We start from the raw sequence: 8,139 nt of genomic DNA, 5'->3' as shown, positions 1-8,139 counted from the left end.
GTGTGTCACAAAGTTGTAAGGCAAATTGGAAAATGCTAAGATATCCAGAAAACTAGTGTAATTTTGCCACATGTATATCCCTTTACAGTACAAAGCAGTGTGTGTGGGTGTGTGTGTGTGTGTGTAAACACGATTAGGTGAAAAGCGCTTTATTTAATTTATAAAACATGTGACATTAATAAAAATCTGTAAATGTACAAACATCCAGATTTCTGAGTACCTTAAAATTTTTTCTGTATAATTTCTGTACATCACCTCCAAACCTTCCAATATATATATATATATATATATATATATATATATATATATATATATATATATATATATATATATATATATATATGCTCCAGCATGGCTGCAGTCAAATGACTGAAACAAGTAAAAGAATAAAAGAATATATATATATATATATATATATATATATATATATATATATATATATATATATATATATATATGTATATATATATATATATATATATATATATATATATATATATATATATATATATATATATATATATATATATATATATATATATATATATATATATATATATATATATATATATATATATATATATATATATATATATATATATATATATATATATATATATATATATATATATATATATATTATTGGAGGCACAATGGCCCAGTGGTTAGGGCAGCGGACTCGCGGTCGGAGGATCACGGTTTTGATTCCCAGACCAGTTGTGTGTGTTTATTGAGTGAAAACACCTAAAGCTCCACAAGGCTCTGGCAGGGGGTTGTGGTGACCCCTGTTGTACTCTTTTGCGCCAACTTTTTCTCACTCTTTCTTCCTGTTTCTTGAGTAATGCTGTGCAATGGAATGGTGTCCCATCCAGCTGGGGGGAATGCATATGCCATAGAAACTGGGAAACCAGGCCTCTGAGCCTGGCTAGGGCTTGAAAAGGGCACATAAATAAATAAAAAAATATTCACATTACTTGGAAACAGTTGAGGGTTCATTACAGGAAGAGCATCCTGCCATAGAAAATCTGCTTCAACAAATTCTGCTATTGAAAGAAATACTATGTGCATTATTAAAGTACACTGGAATTATTACTGAATATATATTTTTCATGTATATTGTTACTTCAACCATGACATGTTATACATGGGCTTTCTTAGATTATTGTATAACTTCCAGGTTATTCGTGACATTTTAGTGAGTCTATCAGGATTGTTTGTTTCACTGAAAACAGGAGTGGCTGTGTGGTAAGTAGCTTGCTTACCAACCACATGGTTCTGGGTTCAGTCCCACTGCGTGGCACCTTGGGCAAGTGTCTTCTACTATAGCCTCAGGCCAACCAAAGCCTTGTGAGTGGATTTGGTAGGCAAAAACTGAAAGAAGCCTGTCGTATATATGTATATATATATGAATGTGTGTGTATATGTTTGTGTGTCTGTGTTTGTCCTCCCAACTTCACTTGACAACCGATGCTGGTGTGTTTACGTCCCCGTAACTTAGCGGTTCGGCAAAAAGAGACCGATAGAACAAGTACTAGGCTTACAAAGAATGAGTCCTGGGGTCGATTTGCTTGACTAAAGGTGGTGCTCCAGCATGGCCGTAGTCAAATGACTGAAACAAGTAAAAGAGTAAACAGTAAATTATGCACTGGAAGTCTGGTATCTCCATAATGGTTGTGATAGATCTGTATTGTTTGTTCTTTGTGTTACTGAGTAAATATTTATTTACTATTTGAAAGCATTAATGCATCTAAATGAAGTAATACTAATTTTGAAAGAAACTGTTAAATTTGATTTTATGAAAAAGTAAAGGAACTTAAAGTGAAAAAAATAGATGTTCCTTGATTAATGTTTGTTTTTGAATCTATTGTTGTATATTGTTACTGATTATTGTGTTTCAGCTGAATCGTCTTTTTTTAATGGTGGTAGTTATGTTAAGGAAGTTATTGCATAAGTATGATTTCATTATTATGTAATTTGTCCATCCTCAGTTGAAGTCGAAAATCATCATCATTATTAAATGTTTGTTTTCCATGCTGGCATATATTGGAATAGTTTCACAGGAGCTGGCAAAACAGAAGACTATACAAGGCTCCAATGTCTATAAAGTGACTGGCATTTGGGAAGACATTGAGCCTTAAAAACCATGCCAAAACAGAGTGTACTGTGTGCTTTTTATGTAGTATCAGCACGGTGACATGGTTTCTTTGGTTGTATGCCCTTCCTTAATGCCAACCATTTTGCAGAATGCACTAGGTGCTTTTAACATGGTACCAGCATGGGTGAGATCTCCAAGTAACTTTCAAGACCAAGACCCCTTGAGTGTGGAAAGGTAGGAGATACATGGTAACCCAGTTAGGAAAGAAAGGCTAGAAAGGGAGTGAGAAAGAGTTAGAGAGGAAGATAGGGAGACGTGGCTGCTCTAGTTGGAAAGCAAGGGAAGAAAGGGAATGGAGGATAAAGAGAGGTTTATAAACCCAACACTTTGGGGTATTTTATAGCTTAACTTGCCTTATAGCAGCTTACAGTAAGCTAAACTACTTTCAAACTTCAAATTCACTCCAGGATTTTTAAATGATTGTTTCATTGTTTCCATATTTTGTAATTTGTGTGCAAACGATGCCAAGCTTGATGTGCAGATGAATATTGTTTGCTGTTGTATACAGCTGAAATCTGCATTGCTGGTTTCTTTGTCAGTCTTTCTAAAAAGAGAACTTCCTTGTAAACAACGTTCTTTGTGGCATGTTTGTCACTAGATAGGTATATGTTCAATCCTGTGGACACTCTGGAGAAGGCAACATATTGTTGTCCATGTGTAAATACAGGTTTTGATAAATATAAAGTAAGTTTTTCAAATGTTTGTCCTTGTCATTATTAATTACCATTGCTTATTTAGTAGGTAACTGTTGTCTAATTAATGTAAACAGTAACTCTTCACCAAACTGAAGAAACAGTAACTCTTGGAATAAATATAGTTTTTTTGTGATGTGGACTGTCAGTTATAATTTTTGCCTTAATGACTTTTCCTTGAATGTCTTGAATAACCAAACAGGTACCATTACATATGCCATTAGCTTGGTCAATTGTATGTAAGAGAATAATTACAGCATTAGTCTTTAATCTTAATATATGTGAAGGTAAGCCTGAAATATTTAGCATATTTAAGTACTCTGTAGTGAATTCTGAAGAGTCATCTTAATGCAAACATTGATCACAACTGAAGAGGACCTTTTCATCTGGAAACAATTTTAGTATTTCCTCATTGATGAGATTGACATCAATATTTTTAGGTGTTAAAGCAACAATGTTGGAAAATTTTTCCAGTTCTGCAATGCATTCCTGTGTAACATATTTATTGCAATCAGAGGGAATGAAATCATTGAAATCATGAACAATGTTACATCCCTGAGGTATAATAATTTTGTCCTTTGCTTCTGCTACAGAACCGTTTCCGACATGAAGTATAATGTTGTTAAACTAAATTTGGCTGTTTTGATTTGAATTTTGTGCATATGATTTTAAGTACATATGATTTTAAGTTCTGTCAGTTGAATTTTTTTTTTACACATTTCTATAAAGATGAATTATTAAAGCTGCTGTCTACTATCTGTGGTCTGCTTCCATGACAGCTAACATTTGTTGAAAATCCTCACGATAAGTCATTACTTTTCTGTCAAACAGAACATGTTCAAATCTGGGGTCAACTGTTTTCCTAAGATCTCCTAATGCCTTATCCAATGCCTGTGGGAGGAAATGGTGAGACATGGCATAATTCATCCCAAATTATAACACCACCTTGTGTGATGCATGTTGCTTTTTACTCTGTATGGATACACTACAGGTGGCACCATTAACTAGATTGAAAGGAAGGGAAAAAGTGGAATGAGCCTAGTACTACCAGCAAGTATCAATGCAGCTAAAACTGATGATGCAGTTGCTATTGCAATCTTTCCTTCTTTATAGGCATAAGAGAGAATGACACCATAGAGAAAAGTTTTGCCTAACCTACCTGGCCCATCCATAAACAGAATCTTGTGACTATAAGCATCTCCTTTTGAATTGTGAATTGTTTCTTTAATTATCTGTGATGCTGCTTGTTGACCACAATTTAATTTCAAATGCTGTAAATAATTTGTCAGTGTGGAAAAGTCATTGCAGTTGATATGAGGTTGCTGAAACATTTTGCAAACAAAATAGATAGTATCCACGGACATAATGTGCTAAACCCAGTTTCATTGCAGCCTCTTTGTAAGTGTGGCTAACTACACCATTAATAATTCTAATATCTTCAAATGATATAGCTTGAGGAATATGTTGCAATAAAGCTCTCAGAATTGCTTCTATTCCTTAGTTGAAACAATTGCATGTGTATTATTTTTTCTGAGATGTCACATTTTCTCATACTACACCGATTTCTTTGAATTTTACACATGAAATAATACTAACATATGTGCAAATGACTTAGCTGGTGATTCCATGTTAATTCACATCTATTCAGTAAGAGTGGACTTGTCATGAGTGTGGATAACATGTTGAATATCATCATCATCATTAAAGTAAATATATTGTTGTTGGGGTAAATGAACTGTAAGCTATTGGACTGGAGGATATGAACCATGCATTTTGAAAGTCAAAATCCTCCAGGCTGCCTCTGATGAGGATACATTGTGGCCATTATTATGATTTTCTGTTTATTGTGTATAGGTTTGTCCACTAATATTGACTGTATGATCTTTATTAATAAATTTAACTGATTTTACTGACACATATATCTCTATATTACAATGACCTCCATATTTGACTAAAAGGAAGTGGGGATATAGTACTACTGAATAATTATCTAATTCAACATTTGACTTTGTAAATGTAGATCCATTATTTCAACATTGTTAAAGTGGGACGACTATTATAACTGTGTAATGTTTTTTTATGAAAGTATTTAAGGAAATGTTTTTCACATTTCCCATCAACCGTACATGTTGCATTGGGTTTATCTCTCCCACATTGAATCATGTAGCATGCTTTTGGTGACGTGCTGAAACAGAACTAGTTGTGTTTGTGGATTTGAAACTTCTGCACAAAGAAACATCATTATGTTCTGGATCTAACTTAACATTTTGGGAGAGATTGCAGGATACATATGGACTACGGAGTTTCAAAGGTGTGGACTACTCTATTGTCATATGTTGTTCATATTAAAAGGAGATGTGTTAGAGATCCCTAAGTTTCATATTAAAAATCGTCGGTTAAGTTGGGTCTGTCAGCTGGTGTGTGTCCTGGATAGTCTGTCTGTAATTTTTCTTTCCATTGGAGATTACAGGTGAAAGTGATGAAGAAATTTAGTTTTCCTACCTTTTAAACAATTGCCATCAAGTCTTGGTATAGTTTCTGTATCCACCATAGGCCTTCTATGAATGTTGGAAGCATGATGACTCTTTTGTCTATATTTGAGCTATGAGAATACATGTAATCATAGATATTTTGATAAATTTCTGCCATGATATTTCTTTTTTATTATATCAAATCTACTGTAACTTTCCTTCTTCACTCTTGGAATACATTTCGATATCATTCACTACTCAGGTTGTTTAGTTCAGGAATATTTCTGTGATACCATGTTGCTAAACTATGAGCCTATATTTGTAAAAATCCATCTGTGATATTTTATGACTCTTACCTCCAGTGTCAAAAAGTTAAGTCCACTCTCCATCCCCTATTACCAATTGGAATTAGCAAGGAGAACTGCAGTGGGTCATAATTTGGATGCATTGAATCAACTGTTTGGAAGAGAGATTCATTCATTAGGAACACACCTTTTATGCAGTGTCCGAAATCTTTGCTGCAGAAGAAGTTGCAGTAATTGTGCCAGTTGCAGATGATTGTATGATTGATTACCAGCTATAGGAATGTGTTTATCTTCTGGAATAACAATTGAGAACTCTTGTGTATTAATAGTGTTTAAATATTCTGCATTATTATTTTGCTGAGGTGGTCAAGTATTTTTGAGAACCTCATATCACCAGAAATTCTGTCCTTCATAATCTCATCCCTTAAGCTCAGAGTCCTGAGGTCAGCCTTCACCTCTTCATCCCATGTCTTTCAGTAAGATACGGTTTAAGGGAGATTTGGCTGCTATTTCTAGCATGTTGAGCAACTATATAGAGGTCTTACTAATTGATGATGTCTGTTGGATCAGGGCTGACATATTGATTTGAAATATTTTTAATGTTTTTCAAAATATTTTAAAAATTTATGGCTAGTTAGGTTGATATGTTTCACTAAAACCATCACAAAAAAGCCATTGCTAAGTGTCTCGCCCAAAGCACCATACATTGTGGAACATGATTAAACAGTTTTGAATGTCAGATTCTTTCTAGAAATTTACCGATATTTAATAGCAATGTGTGTATGTTATTTCATTACTTATATTGAAAAGAAAAATTCTAAAATTAGATTTACCTCTGTTAAAAACAATGAAATATTAATTTAGTAGAACGCTGGCAAGAAAAACATCAACAGTGGAAAATGTAAATAGAGGTAGAAGAGGTACAATTAAATTAAAAGAATGTGCATTTATAAGGCAATAAAAAATTACTGCCTAAATACTGCCACACACACTTTGATGCATTTTTAATAGAGTTAGGATTCATTACTAAACACATTATCATTGTAAATACTGTTATCTTATTTATGTTTGTGTGTAGTGAAAAATTAAGCCCATCTCATTCACATTATCATCACTCTTTTGATGCAAACCAAATGAAAGAAGTGTTATTGTTTTTAAGAAAAAAAAAAGCAATGAAAACGTTTGAATTGCTTATATCACACACAAATAGCAAATGAAGTTGCATGGATATTCAAACATGAAGTGTTTGCCAAGTAGAAATTAAAATAACACATTAATCTTGCACATGTACACAAACTGTTGTCCAGTCATGAACATCCCACTGGTCAGGGACCAGTATGAATGAGGTCATTGTGCATGCTTTACTTAGACAAAATGTCTTTTTAAAAATTACATACATCTATATGTAGAAGAATTTGTTTTGGGATTTGAAAATGCACCAAATCTCAAACCATGTGGTCGTTTTTAAATTTGATTGTTTAAACAGGATTTGCTGAATTTCATCTTGTAACTTTAACCCTTTTGTTACCAACCCAGCTGAAACTGCTTCTGGCTCTGTTGCACAAATGTCTTGTTTTCATAAGTTTTGAATTAAAATCTTCCACCAAACCTTAGTCACAATTTATGTTCCTAACACTAGCTGAATGATAACTAAGTTACTTTACTAAATTCTTTGTTACATTTAAAAGCAATTAAAAGAAGCAGAGAGCATCTCAAAATAAATACGGTAACAAAAGGGTTAAACTCTCCTAAAGTTTTTATTTTATATTATTGATAAGCAAAAAATTGTCAAAACTGGTTTGGTTTTTGAAAATGCACCTGAATCTCAAAACGTGTTGCTGTTTTATAGATAAGTTATCTATGTATGGCAGTATAGTTTAGGTGTGCAAGGTATCAGTAAAAACCAAGTGTAACACAAGGAGAAATGGAATAGTAAAGAGACAGGTTGAATAAGCAAACATGAGAGAAAAGGAGTATGGTCATTATAAGCTTCAATTTTATTTAGCTGTGTAGTAAATAATTTCCTTGTTGTACTGACACACTTGGTAAAGGTCATAGGTAACACAATAAATGACTAACTGGGATTTATCTGTTGTATTTGCTTAAAGAAATGTATATGTAAATAAACAGCATGACTAAACAAAAACTTTTGGGTGTTTAAGAAAATTACATTCAGCTATGGTGGTTTACCTGTCTGAGACATCTATGAGTTTAAAAGTTGTAATGAACTATAAGTGTTGTACTAACAGCTAGAGATGAGTTCAGAGTTTCTATTTAATAATTGTTCTTTAGATAACAGTACTGCTCAAAGTGGTGGCATATCATCGTCAAGGGAACAGCTCAAATGGAAATAACAGATATCAAAAGGTAGAGATCAGACGTTGAAGATACAAAGGGTGACTTGCACTTCCTCATCCCCCGCCAACCCTCCCTTGATAAATGGCTCTGACTCTTCTATGCTGTCCTTGGCCTGAACAGCTACCTCAAGCACTGGCACTCTTCACACCCATCATGAT

This window comes from Octopus bimaculoides, chromosome Z (genome assembly GCF_046866305.1).
Source record: "Octopus bimaculoides isolate indiv1 chromosome Z, ASM4686630v1, whole genome shotgun sequence".
NCBI classification, from domain to species: domain Eukaryota; kingdom Metazoa; phylum Mollusca; class Cephalopoda; order Octopoda; family Octopodidae; genus Octopus; species Octopus bimaculoides.
This window is presented reverse-complemented; position numbering follows the sequence as displayed.